Source organism: Gopherus evgoodei, unplaced genomic scaffold (genome assembly GCF_007399415.2).
Source record: "Gopherus evgoodei ecotype Sinaloan lineage unplaced genomic scaffold, rGopEvg1_v1.p scaffold_58_arrow_ctg1, whole genome shotgun sequence".
Taxonomy (NCBI): domain Eukaryota; kingdom Metazoa; phylum Chordata; order Testudines; family Testudinidae; genus Gopherus; species Gopherus evgoodei.
In genome coordinates this window covers 246255-270032 of record NW_022060079.1, presented here as the reverse complement: position 1 = coordinate 270032, position 23778 = coordinate 246255, and the positions used below count along the sequence as shown (strand labels likewise).

Genomic DNA, 23778 nt, shown 5'->3' with positions numbered 1-23778 from the left:
CCAACCAGGGGACTTCGTCTGGGCCAAAAAGTTCGTTCGTGACGACACCCTCCAGCCAAGGTTTACTGGACCCCACCAGGTTCTTTTGACAACCCAGACTGCAGTGTTCCTGGAAGGACGCAAATCTTGGATCCACCACTCCCACATCAAGCCAGCCGTAGTGGACCACAGTGACGGACCAGCAGCTCTTGTCACCACTGAGGACACTGCCTTCGACCAGTGGACCAGCTTACCTCTCTCAGACATTAGACTTAAATTGACTCGAAAAAAATGAGAGGACCCTTTATTCTGACAACTGTATGTTTTTTATGCTTTTTTAGTTTATTTTCTGCTTATGAAGATAATGCTTTTATTAGATATTCCCACAAGGTTAAAACTCGTATTTTAGGAAATAGAAGTGATTGCTGGGTATGTACTCAATTTCCAGTAAATGCAGCACAGGGACTACCCTTCACACCCATTCCCCTAACCACTGCTAATATGACTTGGATGCCACCGACTAGAATAAAAGATCCAGTCCAACCCAATCTTACATGGGACAAAACAGAAGTGCCAATTAACAAATATCTCAGGGTAACCAATCAAACAGGATCACTGTGTTTTGTTAAAGAAAAAGGGTCAACTTTTGTGGGAACAAGTAAATGCAACATATATTTTAATGGCACCGCCTTTAGTAAAAATCTTGGCTTCAAGCCTTGCGCATCCCACTTATCCCATATGTGGATCCCTCACCCCGATCCAACCTTTTCAACTTTTTCATGGAGGGGCAGGTTTTCAGAGTCAGTTTTTAAAAAGCCCTGCTCAGATCTCGAGGGTGTCCAACTAATTGTTAAAGGATACACAATTGCCTTCTACAACTGCTCAAGCAGTACTACACTGCCCTTTGAGGACAACACTACCAAATTGTGCCTCTGCAGTTCACACAACGACCCCTCTGCGTTACCAGGGGAACAGTGGTACAACGGGTGGTGGGTTACCTCCTACTTTGAGAAATGGAATACCCAAATGGAACATACTGGGTGTGCGGGCCCAAGGCTTATTATTTTCTCTCCCCTGATTGGGCAGGGTCATGTTATTTGGCATGGCTAGCACTGCCTTCTCGCATCTCCCTCACTCCCCCTCATTTTCCCCACGTTCGTAACATCCGTGAAACTGACAGAGATATTAATCTCCGTGATGGTTTGTCCTGGCAGCGGTGGGCTGGTCACACTAGCTTGAAGGGTGCTATCATCCGTCTACAGGGACTATTAGAATCTTTGACCAATGAAACTGCAACCCTATTTGAAAATCAGGCCGGGGAAATGTCCCAGCTGCGCCAGTTAGCTTTGCAAAACAGAATGGCTTTAGATATGATGTTAGCAGCCCAGGGAGGAACTTGCGCCCTCATAAATGAAGAATGCTGTGTTTTTGTAAATGACACCTACTCTGACACTTTTCAACGTACCAAACACCTAAGGGAAATGGCTAAAAACTACTCCTCTGGCCAGCCACCTTATGATTGGTGGGGAGCCTTATGAAATTGGCTGCCCGGACTTGGGTGGGTTAAAAACCTCTTGGTGGGTGTTGTTGGGGCCATAGTAGTCCTTATAATACTGTGTTTCTGTATTCAGTGTGTCCCCTCCCTCATAAACTCATGTAAGTCAGTTTATTCTTTTCCCACTTCAGCTAAAAGCCTTACTCTCTTCGAATTGGCCCAGGCTGAAATTGCCAAGCGGCCCTTGAGATCTTGAAATAGGGTGTAGCTTTTTGATTAATAGTTATCTCAAAGCTACAAATGGAGGAATGTTGGGTCTAAACTTTTGGTGAACTTTGGAGCCAAAACACACCCAGACTGGCCGTCTCTGCATAATCCTTTCTGAACCCTTTATCGAAATAAGCACTGACCTGCAAACTACTCATGACACCCCCTTTATTAAGTAGCCATTAGCCTTTATCTCTATGCATTTACTTGTTAAACTTGCTTTTCCTGTAAAATCTTGATAGATTATGCATGACCATTATCTTTTATTAATCACTTTGTTTACTTCTGTGTATAAATATTGATGCTCACCCCTAATAAAGGGGCCACACTTATTCTAAAGCTTTTGGGTTAGTGTGAGCCCGTTGATCAACGCATTGGTGTCTGGTCTCTGACAGAATTGTGTGCCCAAATACCAACTCCGCACGAACTTGGGTGTTGGAGAGGTGAGTGAGGACTTGCTTTATTACCTAACACTTTTATAATCCTAAACTGTTTGTGCATGCTCTTTTTTTAAGAAAACACCTATACCAAAGGACTGTGCCTTCATTTTGGCATGTCTTTTACCTCTCTTTGTTGTTAAATGGGAAAAAAAACAATCTTCTTCTCTCTAATCCAGTGGTTTACAAAATAAGGGGTTTATAAACCGTTTGTTACTAAAAACCTAGGGTGCTTCCGCATAATTTTTTATTACAACACATACAAAAGGGTTGTGTCTTAGGTTTGTCTTTTCCAGTCATTTTCCCTTTGCAAAACTTAATGTAACTTTAACTTGTGTTTGTTAAAAAGCACGAAAAAGAAGCAGCCTTCTTATCTCTGATTCACTAACTCACAGAGGCTGCTTTGCTAACAGGCGCTTTGCTTCTTTGTCTTCCTAATTTAATGGTTTACAAAATAAGGAATATATAAACCGCCTGTTACTAAAAAAACCTAGGGTGCTTCTGCATACTTTTTATTACAACACATACAAAGGGGGTGTTTTTTTTATTCCTTTGCAAAACTTAAGGTAATTTTAACATGTGTTAAAAATGGTGTATTAGTAAAAGCTTATGGTTTTAACTTTTATAAAAACTCTTTGTAAAAGGGCTATGTGGCAGGAAAATGCTAGGGGTCTATTTCTTTAGATAAGAAAAAAACAGTTAAAAGGGCTGGGGGAGAGAGGAGGGGAGGGGGGAAAGGAGGGGGCTGGCTCTTGCTTAAACTCTTAAAACACTAGGATTGGTTGGTTCAGGAAAATGAATTCTATGACGCTGTTGTAAAACCACCTCCGATTGGGCCGATCCAAAAGCGGTGATAACAAGCCGGAGGGTGTCAGAAGCAGGAAATCTCCCTCATTCTACAGAAAGACGGGCAAAGGTAACAATTCTCTCTCTTTCTCTTTAATCCTACCCTGTGCTCTCTATCTTTGCTCTTTGCAAAGCGGACTCTCTCCTCGCTTTTCTTGTCTTGTAACCCGCCCTGATTCTGAATGCTTTTTTACCCTGTGCTTACTAAACAGACTCTGCCTGCTTCTCTCTCTGTCTCATTCTGATTCCACCGCGTGCTCTCTATCTTTGCTCTTTTTTCTTAATCTACACTGATATTGAATAGTTTCAATGCTTTTTTACCCCGGGCTTACCAAACAGTCTTTGCCTTGGTCAATTTTCCTTTTAAAACTCGTTTTTTCTTAACATGCATTGGCATTAACTAGTTTTAATGTGTTTTATTTACTAGGGTTAAACCAGAAAAGCTGCCTCGTTTTACAAAAAGACTGCAAAGGTAAACATTTTTTAATTTTACCCTGAGCTTTATTGTATTTTTCTTAGCCACTTTTTTATAGAGTCTTTGTCAATTTTCCTTTTAAACCTCGTTTTTTCTTAACCTACATTGGTATTGACTAGTTTTAATACGTTTTATTCACTTTTATTACACTGCCTTAGTACATTTTCTTTTAAACCTAGTTTTTAATGTTTTTAAAAGCTTTTTTCTTAGTACCCCTTTATAGTTTTTGGCCATGTGCTTACTTAACAGGTTTTGCTTCAGTCAATTCCCCTTTTAAACCTAGCTGTATTGTTTTTAATATTACTTAATAATATTAAAAAGTTTTTTTTAACCTGTGTTGGCATTCAATAGTTTCAATCCCTTTTTATTCACTTTTTTACCCAGGGCACCCCAAACAGGCTTTGCCTTGGTTAATTTTTTTTAAACCTAGTTTTTAAGTATTTCCTTATAGTTTTTGCTTATGTCCTTACAAAACAGGTTTTGCTTCACTTAATTATCCTTTTAAACTTAGTTTATAATGTTTTTTCTTAACCTACATTGGTATTGAATAGATTCAATGCTTTTTTATCCTGTGCTTAACAAACAGGTTTTGCCGTAGTAAATTCCCTTTATAAACCTAGTTTTCAATATTATTTAACTTTTCTCTTAATCCACCCTGATATTTAATACACTTCCCCTAGTCAAACACACACACACATTTTTTTAAAATGGCCGACAGCGCCAACCAAAACGGGGGGTGGGAAGGCGGGAAATAAGCCCTAAAAGGGGCGTGGAAACCTGTCAAAATTGCATGGTGATGAATACTATCGAGCTTATTACTACTCATGCTGGTACCCCAACTTTTGGACTCTAAGGTTCAGTTTGGGGAAAGATACTATGACAGGAGTATCCTAGGGAGGCCAAAGGGGCTGGTGGAGGGAGCAGACAGAGCAGGGGTAGAGGCAGAGTCGCTGAAGGGTTGACCCCTGTGGGAGATGGCAAAGTGTGTCCAGATATGGATTTCAAACCCCTTCGCTGTAGAGATTATAAGGCTGACTAAAGAACAAGTGAGAGAAGAAATTGCTGTTCAAAATTCCCTCCTTCACCCAATGAAAGAGGTAGGTTCTCAAAACAGCATAAACCATCACAGCAAAACTTCAGAATCACCTGCAGACTTGGAAGAACCCATAAAAGAACCTGAACAACCTAACATGAGCGTGGCAAGCGACGTGAAGGTTTCTGTTTGGGTTTCCTTTTGTGAGATTTACAATGAGTACGTTTACCACTTTTCACTCCCAGTGTCAACTGACAAGAAAAGATGGTTGCTGTGTCTTACTCAACAGGGCCGGCTTTAGGCCGATTCGCCCGATTCCCGGGAATCGGGCCCTGCGCCTAAGAGGGCCCCGCGCCTTAGGCACCTTTTTAATTTTTTTTTTTTTTACTTACCTCAGGTCCCCGGCTGCGGTCTGCTCCGGGGTCTTCCGTGGTCCCACTCCCTGACCAAAGCGCAGGCGGGAGCGTGGCAAGCCCCACGGCCACACTCTCCCGGCTGGAGCTCCGGCCGGAGTACGGCAAGCCCCGCGGCCCCAGCTGGAGCTCCAGGCCCTTTAAATAGCCCCCAGAGCCCTGGGGTAGTGGGGGGATCTGGGGGCTATTTAAAGGGCCAGGGCTCCAGCTGCCTCTGCCACCCTTTAAATAGCCGCCAGAGCCTCGCCACCCCCATGCATTCCCCAGGGCTCCAGCGGCTATTTAAAAGGTCTGGGGCGGGGTAGAAACTGGGGAGCCCCGGACCCTTTAAATAGCTGCCAAAGCCCTGGGATAGCAGGGGGTTTGGAGGTCATTTAAAGGGCTGGGGCTCCAGCTGCCTCTGCTGCACCCCCTGCCCTGCCCACACCAGCCCTGCTCCCCCTGCCTGCAGCCAGCTCTGCACCCCGTGCCCACAGCCAGCCCCTGTCAACTCCCCTGCCCTGTCTCCAGTCAACCCCTGCCACACACCTCTGCGGCCCTGCCCAAAGCCAGCCAGCCCCACACACACTGCTTCCCGCACCAGCCCTGCACTGCCTGCCTTGCCCTGTCTCCAGCCAACCCCTGCTGCACCCTCCTGTCTGAAGCCAGCCAGTCCCACTCTCCTCTGTCTCCAGCCCTGCCAACCTCTGCTGCACCCTCCTGCAGCCCTGCCTGAAGCCAGCCCGCCCCACACACCCCTGTCTCCAGCCAGCCCCATGCCCCTTGCCCTGCCTGCAGCCAGACCCTACCTCCAGTCAGCCCCTGCCCTGCCTCCAGCCAGCCCCATGACCACTGCTGCCCTGCAGTTCCCAGGGCAGTAACCCTGCACACCTGCTTCAATGAGGGGGGCAGGGAGCAGCTGGGACCCACACATGTGCACACCCCCAGGGAGTGGCGGGGACCCACACATGTGAAACTGCTGTCATTAATAACCAATCAACAGCATATATGATGCAATGTACATAATATATAATTTTATTATTTATATAGTTATGGAAAGTAAATAATACATGAAAGAAATGAAAGGCTTTTTTTTCGGCTTTTTTTTTTTAAGTCATCCCTGTCAGGGCCCCGCTGAAAATGTTCGAATTGGGCCCCGCACTTCCTAAAGCCAGACCTGTTACTCAAGACATCAGAGGCTTCTCTGATGTAAAAGATCTGCAGTGGATTCAGATTTCTGATTCAAAAGCAGCTTTTAAACTTCTGCAGCTTGGGCTGAAGCACCAGAGTGTTGCTTGCACCAAAGGGAATCCTTATTCCAGTCGAAGTCACAGCATATTCACTGTTCAATGTTAAAGACTGAAGATTGGAAGCACCTGATGTAACACCAGCCAGTGACTCTGCGATCTTGCTGGCTCAGAAACACACACGTACCAAGACGTGCAATGAAGGTGATTGAAAGAGAGTGGAAATATTAACACTTCTCTACTGATTCTAGCTAAATGCATCAGTGCACTCAAAAACAGTCCACAGTCAGAGCTGCAGCTGCACATACCGTTTGGGGAAACTCACTTCCGTCAAGGCCATTTCAGTGGAAAAGGGAAGCTACATATGATGGTAAACAGCAGCCAGTGTGCTGCTGCATATGACAAAACGCCCAATGCTCCCCGAGAGCAGCCATTTGTCCGGAAGTCTGCAAGAGACGTGGCTCTCATAATAACGCTGAGACTAAAACGCAGGTGGCAGGAAAAAGAGCCCCGGTACTTTGGGAGAGGAGCCTGGGGGATGTGATAGAAGATGATGATCATTTAACTGTGGCTAACAATGACACACACGAACAGCATGATATGGCAGAAGAGATGTCAAATGAGGAGGAGGAAAAGAAAGTAATTCTTGGGAAAGAAGAGGATCTGAGATTACTAGCTATAAGAGAAGACTTGAGAAGGAAGCTGATCAACGAGAGAAAAGATAAGTGACTCCTGGAATTTAAACTTCGTGAAGAAGTCACACAAGAATTCACTCAATATTTTGCTCAACGGAAAACAGATTTCAGGCAATGCTTTCTCATGATCCAGAGTTGCTGGAAGAAGCCTCTGAACAACGCTTGGAAATCTACCAGGATTTGGTAAACGACTGTGCCAAAAAGCTGGATGAAGAACAGGAGATAAAGAATTCCCACTGCAGTGAAAGAGCTGGAATGCTGGAAGGAGGCAACAATGTAGCTCCTGAAAACTGTATTGCTCTTGAGGGCATTACTAATTCTCTGCCAGCTGATGTCACTGGTAGTAAGAAGCAGGCAGGAGGAGCTCACAGGATCCTTAGCAGACCCACAGGAAGCTATTCCTTGGCTTGAACAACAACTGGGGAAAGTTCCCGTTGAGCTAACCAAACCCAAAGAAGGGCTGACACAGAGAACCGAAGAGCTTGGAATGCAAGTGATGACATGAATCTGCTCGACCGAAGAAGCTACTGAGAAAATGACGACAGGGAATAAACGGATTCAAGAGCTAACGCACATTGTGGAGCAACAAGAGGATGTTAGAAGTAGACTACAGGACTTAGTATCCCATTTAGAAACTACAGAAAAAGACTATAGGTACGTCTACACTACGGGATTATTCTGATTTTACATAAACCGGTTTTATAAAACAGATTGTATAAAGTCGAGTGCACACAGCCACATTAAGCACATTAATTCAGCTGTGTGAGTCCATGGTCCGAGGCTAGTGTCGATTTCTGGAGCGTTGCACTATGGGTAGCTATCCCGTAGCTATCCTATAGTTCCTGCAGTCTCCCCCGCCCCTTGGAATTCTGGGTTGAGATCCCAATGCATGATGGGGCAAAAATCATTGTCGCTGGTGGTTCTGGGTACAGCCTCACCCCTCCCTCCGTGAAAGCAGCAGACAACCGTTTAGCGCCTTTTTTCCTGGGTAAACTGTGCAGACGCCATAGCACAGCAAGCATGGACCCTGCTAAGATCAATGCCGCAATCGTGGACGTTGTAAACACTTCACACATTCTTGTGCAGTCTATGCTGAACCAGGACCTGCAAAGCCAGACGAGGAGGCGGCGGCTACGGCAGAGCGACGACGAGAGCGATGAGACATGGACACAGAATTCTCTCAAACCGGGGGCCCCTGCGCTTTCGAGATCATGCTGGTAATGGGGCAGGTTCTAGACATTGAACGCTGATTTTGGGCCCGAGAAACAAGCACAGACTGGTGGGACTGCATAGTTTTTCAGGTTTGGGACGATTCCCAGTGGCTGTGAAACTTTCGCATGCATAAGGGCACTTTCATGGAACTTTGTGACTTGCTTTCCCCTGCCCTGAAACGCCAGAATACAAAGATGAGAGCAGCCCTCACAGTGGAGAAGCGAGTGACAATAGCCCTCTGGAAGCTTGCAATGCCAGACAGCTACCAGTCAGTCAGAAATCAATTTGGAGTGGGAACATCTTCTGTGGGGGCTGTTGTGATGCAAGTAGCCAAAGCAATCATTAAGCTGCTGCTACGAAAGGTTGTGACTCTGGGAAATGTGCAGGTCATAGTGGATGGCTTTGCTGCAATGGGATTCCCTAACTGTGTGTGTGTGGGGGGGGGGGTGATAGATGGAACCCATATCCCTATCTTGGCACCGGCGCACCAGGCCACCCAGTACATAAACCGCAAGGGGTACTTTTCAATGGTGCTGCAAGCACTGGTGGATCACAAGGAACGTTTCACCAACATCCACGTGGGATGGCCGGGAAGGGTTCATGACGCTCGTGTCTTCAGGAACACTACTCTGTTTAAACGGCTGCAGCAAGGGAATTACTTCCCAGACCAGAAAATAACAGTTGGGGATGTGGAAATGCCTGTAGTTATCCTGGGGGACCCAGCCCACCCCTTGATGCCATGGCTCATGAAGCCATACACAGGCAGCCTGGGCAGTGGTCAGGAGCTGTTCAACTACAGGCTGAGCAAGTGCAGAATGGTGGTAGAATGTGCATTTGGCCGTTTAAAGGCGCGCTGGCGCACATTACTGACTCGCTCAGACCTCAGCCAAACCAATGTCCCCTTTGTTATTGCTGCTTGCTGTGTGCTCCACAATCTCTGAGAGAGTAAGGGGGAGACCTTTATGGCGGGGTGGGAGGCTGAGGCAAATCACCTGGCCGCTGACTACGTGCAGCCAAACACCAGGGCGATTAGAAGAGCACACCAGGAAGCGGTGCGCATCAGAGAAGCTTTGAAAACGAGTTTCATCATGGGCCAGGGTACGGTATAACTGTTGTGTTCGTTTCCCACTTGATGAACCCCCCCCTTGATTGACTCATTCCCTGTAAGCAACCCACCCTCCCCCTTCGATTACAGCTTGCTTAAGGAAATAAAGTCACTATCATTTTAAAAGTCAATTGTTCTTTATTAAAAAGACATTATAAAAAGAGGGAGAGAAATGACAAGGTATCCTGGGTGTGGTTTGGGAGGAGGATAGGAGGGAAGGAAAAGGCCATTAAACACATTTCAATGTAATGACAGCCTTTTGGTTGGACGGTCCATGGGGGTGGAGTGGGCGGGTGCACCAGGACCGGCGCTAGGGGTTTGAGCTCCCTAGGCGGACAGCAATTTCGCCGCCCCGCACGCTGGTCCCGCGGCTCCACTGGAGCTGCCGCAATGGTGCCTGCGGAGGGTCCGGTGCTCCGCGGCTCCAGTGGAGCTCCCGCAGTCGTGCCTGCTGGAGGTCCACCAGAGCCGCGGGAGCAGCCTACCCTCCACAGGCACCACTGCGGCAGCTCCACCAGAGCCGCCTGCTGCTCCCTCCGGCAAAACAGCGCCCACCAATAATCCTGGCGCCCTAGGCAATTGCCTAGGCTGCCTAACAGGTAGTGCCAGCCCTGGGGTGCACGAAGCCTTCCCCCACACGTTCTTACACGTCTGGGTGAGGAAGATATGGAACATGGTGAGTGGTGAGGGTAGTTACACAGGGGCTGCAGCGGCACTCTGTGACCCCGCTGCTGTACCTGAAGCTCCACCAGACGTCAGAGGATGTCAGTTTGATCACGCAGCAGCCCCAACGTTGCATCCCGCCACCGCTGATCTTCCTGCCTACACCTCTGATCTTCCTGCCGCCACCTCTCATCTCGAGCATCTCTCCTGTCCTCACGTTGGTCCCTCCTGTCCTCACGTTCACTGCCATCTTTCCTGTAGTTTGATACCACATCCTTCCAATCATTCAGATGAGCTCTTTCATTGCAGGTTACTTCCATGATTTCCGAGAACATTTCTTCTCACGTCTTTTTTTTCCGCCTCCTTATCTGAGATAACCTTCGGGATGGAATAGGGAGACTTGAAAAATGTGCAGCTGCATGAGGGAGGGAAAAAAGGGAGAGAAGTATTTAAAAAGATACATTGTACAGAACAATGGTTATACTCTTTCACAGTGAACAACACTATTCACCTTACGTAGCACATGTGATTTCACTACAAGGTCGCGTTTTGCATCTTAATATTGAGTGCCTGCGGCTCTGGGGTTACAGATCTCACAGACGCAGGCCTGGGCATCAGAATTCAGCTTGCATGCGGCCATGGTAAGCCATTGTCTTTCGGCTTCTGCAGCCTTCATATACACAGTGCCCTCCTTTCCCAAATACCAAGCAAAGCCTGTTCAGTGATGCTTCTGTCCTGTTAACATGCAGCAGCAGAAGCCACCCCCACCTCCAATTCTGTGGGATGATCGCGTTACCCCTCCCCCCACCCCATGGCTGGTATCATGGAAGATCACTGCTAATCACCCCCCTTCCCCCCCCCCACCGCGTGGCTGGTAGCAGGGAAGATCCCTGATAGCCAAACGCGAAAAAGCTCAGCGCTATTCCCCTCCTCCCCTCCCTCCGCTTGGCTACGTACAAGGAAGGATTTCTTTTAAGCAACAGGCAAACAGCCCAGTAGGAATGGCCATCTCTGTCCCCTTAATTAAATTCCTGAATTTTAACCAGCTTACCATGAATGATATCACTGTCCTGAGGATAACACAGCGAGATAAAGAATGGATGTTTCTTGAATGCCAGCAATCACCGGGACCATACACAGCTAGGCTTTGTCATGCAATGATACCTGATTACTTGCTACATGCACGGCGTGGTCAAGTGTCCTACCATGGTGGACGGAATAAGGCTGCCCTGCCCAGAAACTTTCTGCAAAGGCTTTTGGAGTACCTCCAGGAGCGCTTCATGGAGACGTCCCTAGAGGATTTCCGCTCCATCCCCAGACATGTTAACAAACTTTTCCAATAACTGTACTGGCTGTGAATGCATCCCAAGTCCTCAGGGCAAATCAATCATTAAAAAACACTTGCTTTTAAACCACGTTTTATATTTACAAAGGTACACTCACCAGAGGTCGCTTCCATGGCTTCACTGTCTGGGCTAGTGGCTTGGGAGGGATGGGAGGGCAATTCCGTCTGGGTGAGAAAAAGCTCCTGGCTGTTGGGGAGAATGGAGTGCTGTGTGCTCTCTGCAAGCTCGTCCTCCTCTTCCTCCTCCTCATCTTCCCCGTCCCCAGAATCCTCAGCCATGGCTGAGATTACAACCCCCACCTCAGAATCCACGGACAAGGGGGGGTAGTGGTGGTGCAGCCCCCTAAAATTGCATGCAGCTCAGCGTAGAAGTGGCATGTTTTCGGCCCTGCCCCAGACCTTCCGTTTGCTGCTTTGGTTTTCTGGTAGGCTTGTCTGAGCTCCTTAACTTTCACTCTGCACTGCACTGAGTCCCTGCTGTGGCCTCTCTGCATCACGGCCTTGGAGATTTTTTCAAAGGTTTGTTCATTTCGTCTTTTGGAACAGAGTTCTGTTAGCACAGAATCCTCTCCCCATGCAGCGATCAGATCCAGTACCTCCCGTGCGGTCCATGCTGGAGCTCTTGTTCTATTCTCAGGAGACTGCATTGTTACCTGTGCTGATGAGCTCTGCGTGGTCACCTGTGCTGATCAGAGCTCCACGCTGGCCAACCAGGAAATGAAATTCAAAAGTTCATGGGGCTTTTTCTGTCTACCTGGCCAGTGCATCTGAGTTCAGATTGCTGTCCAGAGCGGTCACAGTGGTGCACTGTGGGATATCGCCCGGAGGCCAATACCGTCGATTTGCGGCCACACTAACCCAAATCCGATATGGTAATACCGATTTCAGTGCTACTCCTCTCATCGGGGAGGAGTACAGAAACCAATTTAAAGAGCCCTTTATATCGATACAAAGGACCTCATAGTGTGGATGGCTACAGCGTTAAATCGGTTTAACGCTGCTAAAATGGGTTTAAACATGTAGCCTAGACCAGACCTACGACAACTCTGGAACTACTAGTGAAAGACAAGTGGCAGAGGAGACCAACAATGGGACAGTAGAAGGCACTCAGTCTGGTGAAAGCGTGAAGCATGTGTTGGATGTAGGAAGAAAACACTGGTTTGAAAGTAAGCCTACCCACAAGGAAGAGACACCTACAAAGAAAGGCCCCGTTTCTACCACAGCCAAACAGGGAGCCTTCCGAAAGAATCCCATTCCGGTGCCAGCACCAGAGCAAAACCTCGCAATTCATAAACTTTATCGACTGAGGAGAAGAAAGTCAGCAACATGAAATGCTACATGGAAGTAACTGTTTATTTTCATTGTCTTGTGTGTTGCCTCTAAATTCGTAAAATAAAATAAAATAAAATAAAATAAAATAAAATAAAAAACTGTTTTTAGAAAAAACAGTCTCCCCTGCAGGTGGAGATACTGGTCACTGTCACTGAAGGAGGGAACAATAGAGTGGGATGCCCAGAGGAATGAATGGCTTGAGGACAATGTCCTGAAGGGACCCCTACCCTTGCAGAGTTTTCTAGCTCCAACACATTTCCACACAGGGTGGTTTCGCCCACAGAAATAAAAATCTGCACATCTTCCATGCCATTTTGGACCAATGGAAAAAACCAGGTACAATTCAAGTGACTTTTAAAATTGCCTCTGAAACTGAGTTAACAAAATAAAGGAACAACCAGAACATACACTTTGCAAGTGAAAACCGATAAATGGAGTTCTTTGCAAAGAAATTGTACATTTTCTTACTGGAAAAGCCACCAGCTGTCTGGAAAGGAAGAGTAGCCTGAATTACTTGCCTCAGTAAAATTAAATCCCCAAACAGAGACTTGTTGGGCCTGTGATGCTGGTGACTGGGGCTTGCTCACCCGTGGCTCCCCCTCTTCACACTGTGGAGGCACCAGGCAGGTCTGAGTCTGCAAGCAGGCGCCTGCCTCAGGTGCAGCTCCCACTGGCCACGGGGTCCAATGGGCTGGGGGGATGGGGAAGGCAAAGGGGGAGATTGCAGGCAGGGGGGAGGGGAGCTATCTCTGGAGGCACAAAGGGGGGGCTCTCTGGAGAGAGGTGACAGGGGCACAGGGGCCGGTGGGGGTTTCTCGGGGGCAGAGGGTTATGTGGGTCTCTGTGGGAGTGATGGACGGAGCCAGCTGCAGCCCAGGTCTGCTCTGCAGGGAGGGGTGTTGCTATAGTCCCCTCCAGGAAGCCCCCTCTGTACGGTGTATTAAATGCCAGCCCCAGGGTGCCCATCGCTGCTCCCCCACATCTGTCTTCCCCCCCTTCCCCCGGCTGTGTCTGTGTCTGTGACAGACTCCTGCTGTTCGCTCTGCCTGCGGCTCAGCCACTGCCTGCAGCTCCCTGCCTCGCCCTGCAAATGGAATTAAAGCAGCTGGAGATGGATGCGCGAGAAGCGACAGAGGAAGAACCGCACAAGCAGAGATGCCGGAGAAGAAGCTGCACACCAGAGCGCCCTGGAACTGAGACCAATAGAGGCTAATAAGGAAACCGAGGCCCAGAAGCTCGCCATGGAGAAGAAGGAAGGAGAGAGGAAGCATGAACTGGACTTGATAAAGAGGCAGAACCAGCACCCCCCACACACACACCAGGGGGTCCCACCACTCCAAAAATCCACCAACGGGAGCGGTTGTGTCCTGCCTACGGCGACAGGGACATGGCTGAATATTTCACCACCTCTGAGCAGCTGTGTGTGCTCCATGCGGTCCCTGAGGACCAAATGACACCCACGTTGGTTGCGAAGGTGTCTGGGAGAGCTCTGGACAGATTCAGTAAGATGCCTGTTGGTGATGCTGCAGATTCTGGTACATTCAAGGGAATGGTTTTAAAACACTTTCACCCTTGACGCATCTAGAGTCGAGTTCAGAAGCCCAAAGCGAGGGGCTGGAATGAGCAATGTGGCCTGCGGCAGCAGCTGAGAGAGGGGATGGAGAAGGGGGTACGGTGGGGGGAGGTGTTACAAGCTCTGTAGAAATGGGTGATCCTGTTGCTCAGGGGCATTTCCTGAGTGTGTGTGATGATGATGTAAAACAGCGTTTGTGGGGTCTTCCAGCATGTGCCACTGCTCGGTTGGGGGGTTCGGTGCCATGTTGCGGGGGGCATCTGCCTTTCGCGTCACAGTGACCCCAGCCTGGGGGCCGTCACCGCAGCACCCAGACAGGGCAGTGTCTCTTGGCAGCCACTCACCCTGTGGGGTACAGTTCTGGGGCAGCCTGGCCCATGAGCCCTGCCCTGCTCCAGGGCTCCCGGCCATGGGACTGTGATGAAGTGGGGGGGTTTCTTGGGTTTTCTGCATTTTCCAGTGGGTTGCATGCAGAGGTGGTGGGACTCTGTCCCTGGGTGTTACTGGTTTAACGAGGGGAGGGGAGAGGGAGTTTGTTGGGACAGAGGACCGGAGAGGGACTCAGGACCCCGGCCGATGGCCTGGAGGATGGAGACCCCAGCGACTGGTGACCTGGTGACCTGGAGACGCAGTTCAGGAGACCCAGCTGGTTCTGGCCAGTGGGGGACAATGGGCTGCGGGGAGTGGACCCTGGTGACCTGACCAGCCAGTTCCAGCCAGAGGGGCCAGAGGGGGGCTGAGAGGAGAGGAGACCCAGTGACCCTGTTTACAATCCTGTTTACCTGGAGAGAAGCCAATGGACAGAGGGGGCTCGAGGCCGGGGATATCGGAGGCCCAGCTGGGAAGCAGGGGGGTCGGGGCTGGAGATGGGGAACAGGCAGAGCCCCCCTGGCTGCAGGGGGACTGGGATGTGCTGGGCTGAGGGAGGCCAGGCCTGAGGCCCTGAGAGTTTCCTGTGCTGGGTTCAGATGCTCAGTAAACCCTCCTGTGTTACACTAGCTGAGAGTCACTCCGGTCTAGAGGACAGGGTTGCATCAACCCCTTCGGGCGGGTGAGGAGGCCCCAGGGGGCCCAGAGCTAGGGGACTCCCTGAGGGGGCCCACAGCAGAGACAGACGTGCTGAGGCTCAGAGAGGTGCGGCTCCAGGAGGTGGAGGGGCCTGACCCTGGGAGAGAGTGGCCCCCCGAGAAGGGCTGTTGCACTGAAAGGGGCACCCCCCACGGACCACGCATGGGCACGACCTATGAGTCCGTGACAATGTGGCAGCAGAGGATGGTTGGCAGATGCATCCTGTAGATGTTTGGCTGCGGGCGCAGGCGCTTCGCAGTGAGTGGCTGCCAGCGATAGAACGAGGGTATTGAACCGAACCAGCCTGGAACTGGCCTAGAACCGGCTCCGTAAGAGGCACCTGGCAGGTCTGGGCAGGGAGAGGGGGCTGAGTGTGGGGAGGATCCCTAAAGAGCGGCTGATTGCTCAGCTTGTAGAGAATGACCAGTCTGAGGAACAGGCTCCAGACCCCAGGGGGGCTCCTGGGGTGCCCGGTGAGCCGGGGAGTAGCCGGGGGGGCAGTCTGTGTAGCGACTGGGAGGGTGTCAGACCCGACTCCCCAGTCAGCACAGGGAGACCCCAGTCAGGTTCCTCCCTCGAGGAGCTGCAGAAACTAGAGCTGGAGCTGAAAGTGAAGGAGCTGGCGCTGGAGGAGTGGAGGCTGGTGGACCGTGTAGAACAGAGAAAACACGAGTTGGCGATGGAGGAGTGGCAGCCAAGAGGGCCAGCTGGAGGGTAAGTGGAGAAGGGCCCCGAGATGCTGGTATTGGGGGGAATCTAGACACCAAAACTGCTGCCCCAGTTCAAGGGGGGGAGCAATATTGATGCCTATCTCACAGTCCTTGAGAAGGCCTGTGTTCTGATCCAGATTCACCCCACAGACAGGCTCCGCTGTCTAATCCCCCAGCTGGGTCCCAAGGCTATAGAGGCATTGAACCAAATGCATGGTGTTGAGATGAGAGACTACGACCTGTTCAATCAGGCTTTGCTGCCGAAGTTTGAACTGACCCCAAAACGTACAGGAAATGATTCCGGGATGTACGCAAGGGTCACGGAGTGTGGGGGAGTCAAGGCCCTGCACCCCCCACTTCCTGAGATTCAGTGTGACTCTCAGCCAGCCCATAAAACGGAAGGTTTATTAGATGACAAGACACAGTCCCAAGCAGAGTGTGTGGGTACAGCTAGAACCCCTCAATCAAGTCCTGGGGGGTTTAGGGAGCTTAGACCCCAGCTTGGGGTTTCCTGTGTTGCACCACCCAGCCCAAACTGACTCTCAAAATCCCTCCAGCAGCTTTCTCCCTCCTCCCCTCTGCTCCTCCTCTCCTTTGTCCAATCTCCCAGGCAGAAAGTGTCACTTCTCCCAACCCCCCTCCTGGCCCAGGTTACAGCTCAGGTAGATTCTTTCTCATCCGCAATGTAACTCCCCTGCAACATTCCCAGGGCAAATCCACCCCGCTCCCTGCTCCGGCACAGCAAGACCTCAGGTGTCACTTAGAAGGAGGTTGCCAGCCTGCTGGGGGAATATCTCCGCAAGTGGGGGAAGGGCGCAGGGGCCACCACCGCAGAGGACGTGTATAACCTGGTTGGGTTGGAGCAGCTGTGTGACATCTGCCCTCTGGACCTTAAGTTGTGGCTAGTGGACCGGAAGCCCAAGGATCTGCGCAGTGCGGGGTCACTGGCGGATGAGTTTGTAGACAGCAGATCAGGGGCAGGAGGAAGGCCCACTTCGGGGACTCAGAAGGGGAGTCACCCAGAGACTTCTCAAAGGTGGACTCCAGGAAGCCCAGCTCAGGGGTGACCAGCAACACTGGGGTGGCCGACCTCCCGCATGGGACTTGAGGGACCTGAAATGTAATTACTGTGGCCAAAAGGGACACAAGGTGGCCCAGTGCCTGAAGATGAAGGAAATGGAGGCCAAGCAGACCCCACGGGGTGTTATCTGGGTGGAAGCCCACCAAGAGGGGGCACTGCCAGGCCAGGGAGCCGCAGTTGAGAGGGCGCCGGGTGAGCGTGGGACAGATCCCGGGGGACAATTGCCACATCAGCCTCATTGAGGTGGGGGGCTAAGGAGGGACCCAAAGAGGTCAGGGTGCACCATCACCTGCCTACTGAGGTGCTAATGGGTAATGTCTTGGAGAACTGGCCGGATGGCACTCAGAGCGCCCTGGGCCTTACCCGGAGCCAGAGCCAGCAAGGGTCGCTGAACCTCCCGAGGGGGGGCCCGAAGCGCCGAGGGTAGGGCTTGACCAAGCTGGGCTGGAGCCTCTGTCCCAAGATGGGGAAACTGAGGCACCACCAGCCAGGGCTGTATCCTCAAACCCAACCGCTGAATTCCAAACGGAGCTGCAGGTGGATCCCTCCCTGGAGAAACTGGGGGCCCTGGCAGGCCACGGCAGGGCAGGGTCCCAGAAGGAGGACCACCGGGAGCGATTCCTGTGGGAGAAGGGATTCCTCTACTGGGAATGGGCTGGTTCCGGGCACACTGAACCTTGGACAGGTGGGAGGCAGTTGGTGGTTCCCCAGAGGTACCACCGCAGACTGTTGTACTTGGCCCACGATATTCCCCAGTCAGGGCATCCGGCACACCAGGCAAAGGCTGCTGCAGCACTTTCACTGGCCGGGGGTCTTTGACGCTGTCCGACAGTATTGCAGGTCCTGCGATTCCTGCCAGAGGGTGGGGAAGGCCCGGGACAAAGGTAAAGAACCGCTGAGACCTTTGCCCATCATAGAGGAGCCTTTCCAGAAGGTGGCCGTGGACATAGTGGGGCCCCTCAGCAGGGTGACCCGGGCAGGGAAGAAATTCATCCTGGTGGTAGTGGATTTCGCTACGCGCTACCCCGAGGCGGTGGCCTTGTCGTCTATCGAGGCAGATACCGAGGCAGATGCACTGCTGACCATCTTCAGCAGAGTGGGATTCCCCAAGGAGGTCCTTACAGACCAGAGGTGTAACTTCATGTCAACCCTGCTCCAGTGCTTGTGGGAGAAGTGTGGGGTCCAACACTCCTGGGCCTCGGCCTGCAGAACTGATGAATGAAATTGTTTTTAATTGTTCACTTTATCAATGTAACTTCTGTTCACTGTTTGCCATATTGTAATTCAAACCCCATTTTAAAACACTCACTCCATTTTGTGGAAGCTTCCTCCAACCTTCATTTTTGCAAACCCTGCTGTGATCTTATTAGTTTAGGTTAGATGTGTGACTGAGGTGTGTATGGGTGATGAAATCAACCTCCAGCCCCAGCTTGTCCTGATGAAACAAAGTTCAAACCCCACCTGCTGAAGATGCAGACAAGAGCCCTAACAAAGAAAGAAGTGGGTATTCACCCACGAAAGCTCATGCTCCAATACATCTGTTAGTCTATCTGGTGCCACAGGACTCTTTGCTGCTTTTACAGATCCAGACTAACACGGCTACCCCTCTGATAAAGTAAGCAGAGTCCACCCTAAAAAGAAAAGGTGCAATAGAAGGAAGATCAAAGCCAGGCCCGAGGCAGAAAGTCACCTGCAACTGATAGGTGATCAATCACCAAACCCAGAGGCAGCGTGACACAGCACGACGTATAGACTCTGGATTCAAACTAAAGCCTACAAAAAGGATGGGTGAGATGGGAGACTTTGGAGGGTAACGTTCTGCTGCCAACATGGAAGGACATCAATGCATGTCCAACAGAGACCCAGTTCGTCCTTGTGCCAGGCTTTCCTGGCCAGTTACCGCCACAAGCTACGAACCCAAGCTACAAAATCAAGCCACAAGCTCAAGCTATCTTCAGGACTGGTCACTATGCAGCAGCTGCAGAACATCTGATGGGTGTGTGTGTGTGTGTGTGTATGTGTGTGTATTGCTATTAGGTATAATGTGTGTGTATAAGGATTAAAATATTAGTTATTGGTCATAAATCAAATTATCATAATAAATGTGACATCTTTATCTTGCCCCCGTGTAGTTTTGTTTGTACAACATTATTGGTGGAGAATGCAAAGGGGGGGCAAGCACAGAATCCACAGTTATTATAAACACTGGTGTGCCCCCCGCCAGCTTTAGTAAGCCTGGCACTATAGGAAAAAATTGTAAACTTTATGATTAAGAGGTATACACACCCTCGGTCATAGCAGGGCTGAGAAAAAGTGGAGAGGCTTAACATCCCTCTCTCCACCCTGGATGGCTGGGGGGAAATAATTGGAGGTGGGTATATCCCCGGTTGTAGTAAGGTTGGGAAACAGGAGGAGGACTTAGAGATCCTCACTCCACACTGAAAAATCCTGTGTGCGGACACCCTCAGCCGTAGCAAGACTGAAGTAAAGAGGAGAACGTAATGCTTCTCGCTCTATCCAGGGAAGGATTTTTATAGTTGGTGCATGAACCCTCGGCGGTAGTAGGCCGAGTGATACAGAGGGAGGCTTAGGGTATGTCTACACTATGGGTTTATTCCAATTTTACAGAAACCAGTTTTTGGAAACAGATTGTATAAAGTCGAGTGCACGCAGCCACACTAAGCACGTTAATTCGGCGGTGTGCGTCCATGTACCGAGGCGAGCGTCGATTTCCAGAGCGTTGCGCTGTGGGTAGCTATCCCGTAGCTATCCCATAGTTCCTGCAGCCTCTCCCGCCCATTGGAATTCTGGGTTGAGATCCCAATGCATGATGGAGCAAAAACAGTGTCGCGGGTGATTCTGGGTAAATGTCGTCAGTCAATCCTCCCTCTGTGAAAGCAACAGCAGACCATCATTTCGAGCCCTTTTCCCTGGATTGCCCGGGCAGACGCCATAGCATGGCAACCATGGAACCCGTTCAGCCTTTTTTCACTGTCACCGTATGTCTACTGGATGGTGCTGACAGACGCGGTACTGCAGTGCTACACAGCACCATCCCCTTGCCTTTTGCAAGTTAGCAAAGATGGTTACCAGCTCTCCTGTATCATCTGCTGCTTTGCAAGTTGACAATGACAGTTAACAGCCATACTGTACTGTCTGCTGCTGTCTTGGGTGCTCCTGGCCGGCCTCGGTGAGGTCGGCCAGGGGCGCATGTACAAAAACGGGAATGACTCCCCAGGTCATTCCCTTCTTTAAATTTTGTCTAATGGAAAGTCAGTCCTGCCTAGACCATCAGGCAAGTCTGCTAAAGAACCAGAGAGACAAACGGCCACTCCGAGTCAGAGCCCCAGACATCCCGCAGAAATGATGAGCTGCATGCCATTCTAGGGGGTACCCCTGCAACAACCCCACCCGTTGCTTCCCTCCTCCCCCACCCCTCCTGGGCTACCGTGGCAGTGTCCCCCCATCTGTGTGATGAAGTAATAAAGAATGCAGGAATTTGAAACAACACTGACTTTATTGCCTCTGCAAGCAGAGCTCAAAGGGGGGAGGGGAGGGCAGCCTCCAGCTACCATGATATTCCAGGCAGGACTGAATCTCCATTAGACAAAGCTTAAAGGAGAGAATGACCTGGGAGTCATTCCCATTTTTGCCCAGGCTCCCCTGGCCGACCTCATCGAGGCCAGCCAGGAGCACTCACGGGACGAAGATGACAGATACCAGTCCTACTGTACCATCTGCCGTCCGGAAGGGAAGGGAAGGGAAGGGAAGGGGATGCTGCTGTGTAGCTCTGCAGCACCACGTCAGCACCACGTCTGCCAGCAGCATCCAGTAGACATACAGTGACATTGAAAAAGGGTGAAAGAGGATTTTTTTCTCTTTGCTTTCATGGGGGGCGAGGGGGGCAATGACAACATATACACTGAACCACCCACGACAATGTTTTTGACCCTTCAGGCTTTTGGAGCTCAGCCAAGAATGCAAATGGCTTTCGGAGAGTGCGGGAACTGTGGGATAGCTACAGTCGTCAGTCGTCCCTCCCTCCATGAGCATCCATTTCATTCTTTGGCTTTCTGGTACTCTTGTTTCAGCTCCTTAAGTTTCACGCAGCACTGTGTTGAGTCCCTGTTGTAGCCTCTGTCCATCATAGCCTTGGAGATTTTTTCAAATGCTTTGGCATTTCGTCTTTTGGAACGGAGTTCTGATAGAACAGATTCATCTCCCCATAGAGAGATCAGATCCAGTATCTCCCGTACGGTCCATGCTGGAGCTCTTTTTTTATTCTGGGACTGCATCACCACCTGTGCTGGTCAGCTCTGCACGCTGAGCAAACAGGAAATGAAATTCAAAAGTTCACAGGCTTTTCCTGTCTACCTGGTCAGTGCATCCGAATTCAGATTGCTGTCCAGAGCGGTCACAAAGGTGCACTGTGGAATAGCTCCCGGAGGCCAATACCACTGAATTGCGGCCACACTAACCCTAATTCGAAATGGCAATGCCGATTGCAGTGCTGCTCCCCTCGTTGGGGAGTAAAGATACCAATATTAAGAGCCCTTTATATCGATATAAAGGGCTTTGTTGTGTGGATGGATGCAGGGTTAATTCAGTTTAACGCTGCTAAATTTGAAATAAACTCATAGTGTAGACCAGGCCATAGTGTCTCTCTCTCTGGCCCAGAGAGGGTTAAGTTGTTCTGCTAGGAGTTAAAATGGGAAACTGTTCTTTCAGAAGCTGTAAGCTGCTCTTTTAGGAATTAGGGGTTATAGTGCTCAATATTTATCAATTTGGTTTTGTTGTGGTTGGTCGTTGCTCACAACTGTTGGAAAGAATGTTTAAGAAAACACTGTCTAAAGATATTCTTTAAAAAAAGCCCAAACAACAAATTGGCTAGTTACTTATTAAACCCTCAACTCCAATGAAAAAGGAAGCAGCCACAGTGTGGCTTCTATGGAAAACCTGTCATGAGGTATTCCTTCAATTGGCTAAATGTAAAAATTAAAAACTGCACCAAGATTTACAAGCCTCTGCTGCAAAAGCAGAGAAATAAAAATGTATGTAGTACCCAAACCCAGTTAGATGCCCTTAAGGTTGGGTACAGAGAATTAAAACAGCACTCTCACATCTTACAGCAGCAGTAACATCAGAAAAAGGAATGTAACCTTTCTGCCCCTCTGAGTTGGCAGCAACAAGGGCCAGGTTCAGTATCCAGGGGTTCCATTTCAGTAACACAATGCATAACCGGCTCGAGCCCCCACCCAGTGACACATACCACACACCCCTGGGCGCCTGTAGGAGGCAATACTTCCCCTCTCGCAAGCACAAAATCTGAGTGTAGCAAAATCTTTTTAATAAAGGAAGGAATCAATGCGGCATCCCATTGGAGAAACACCACAAACAGGGTTATAACACAAACCATAAACAAAAACCCACCTCCAAGTACGTTTGGCACTGTCCTATTCCCCTTAGGGTTTTAAGTCCAATCACCCCAAAGTCCAACAACCCAAAAGTCTCTGGTCAATGCCACCCCAGAGTTTGAGAGTTTATCTGTAGAGGTCCCTCCCCCCAGCCTGGTAGAAAGGGGCACCTTACGTGGTCCGGGGCCAACTGCCCTGCCTCTCCGTGGGTTCTGCTTCCGCCTTCTCCACGAACTGCTCCGCTTTACCAGCCGCTCCACTCTGCTCCCCCAGCCGTCCTCAGGAACTGCTCCGCTCCACCAGCTGCTCTGCTCCATGAGCTGCTCCAGTTCTCCCTGCAAACTGCTCAGCTCCACCCGTCCCACAGCTACTCCGCTCCGCTGCCACCAGCTGTCCCGTGATCCGCTCCAGCCATCCCCACAAACTGCTCCACTCCGCCAGCTGCTCTGTTCCACAGTATAGCTTCAGGCTCCCCCACTAGCTAGCACAGTACTCAGTACTCTCAGCTCAGTAATTTCAGCTCTTTAGTGATTTCAACTCTTCGTAGGGGAGCCCCAGTGCTAGTGCACCATTAGCCCAAAGTGAGTTCAGCTCAGTCACCTGTATCTAGATTCTTGAGGGAATAAAAAAATCAACTCTGACATTCCACAGTGGAGAGAGGAGGGGGTGGAACTGGTGCTTCTGGCTCCACAAGGCCACTGCACCACCAGGCATAGATACCTGTCCCCAGCCTCTCTCAACTCACTGGGAATTGGAACCCATGTCCCTTGTCTAGCAAGTACCACCCAACTGAGGGTGAGTCATTTGTCACCAAGCAGTCCCACAGCTCGGCAGCCTGGGATGGGGTAGGCGTGCCTATGCAAATACACTCTCTGAAATTCTTTCCGCCAGATGTCAGGGTAGAGCTCATCCTGACTCTGCTTACAGGAATATCTGAGACCCCAGAAGGGGCAGACTTTCGGGACCCCTCCAGAGATTGGGAAGGGGGATATTTGGGTAGATTCCTCCTCCCAGGGCCAAAATGTCATTGCAATGGAGCCTGCTTCTGCCTCAGACCTCCAGGCCATGGCAAAGTGGCTGGGGATTTTAAAATGGAAAAAATTTAAACTCACAAAGAAATGCACCACTTAATTAGCATTTGTGCGGCCCCAAGTACCAAACACACCGTGGCAGAGACTGAGCAGGGTCTGGGAGCACTGTGCTAATTTTGTTTCTAAGCTGCTATCTTTCAGGCTCTGAACAAGAACATCAAGAGAGCTGGTACCAGCTGAAGAGTTATAAAATACCATGGTTACAGTGTCGCGACAAAGTCTGTGTTCAGTGTTGCATGTTCTGTGTTGCATGTTCTGTGCCTGTCTCTAGTGGTGTCCTGTGCTAGCATTGGGCCCAGAAACAGAGTAACACTACAC

At 50.2% G+C, this 23778-nt stretch overlaps 2 protein-coding genes and 1 pseudogene across 3 annotated transcripts in view; 2 read left to right on the top strand and 1 right to left on the bottom strand.

Annotated features, from left to right (window-relative positions):
• LOC115643412 (DLA class II histocompatibility antigen, DR-1 beta chain-like) overlaps positions 1 to 23778 on the top strand; it is a 288794-nt gene that overhangs the window by 228768 nt on the left and 36248 nt on the right. The window lies entirely within an intron of this gene.
• The window catches only part of LOC115643408 (HLA class II histocompatibility antigen, DR alpha chain-like), a 116999-nt gene that overhangs the window by 72264 nt on the left and 20957 nt on the right, over positions 1 to 23778 (bottom strand). The gene's annotated exons all lie outside the window — the stretch shown is intronic.
• On the top strand, positions 3019 to 7592 carry LOC115643407 (annotated as a pseudogene).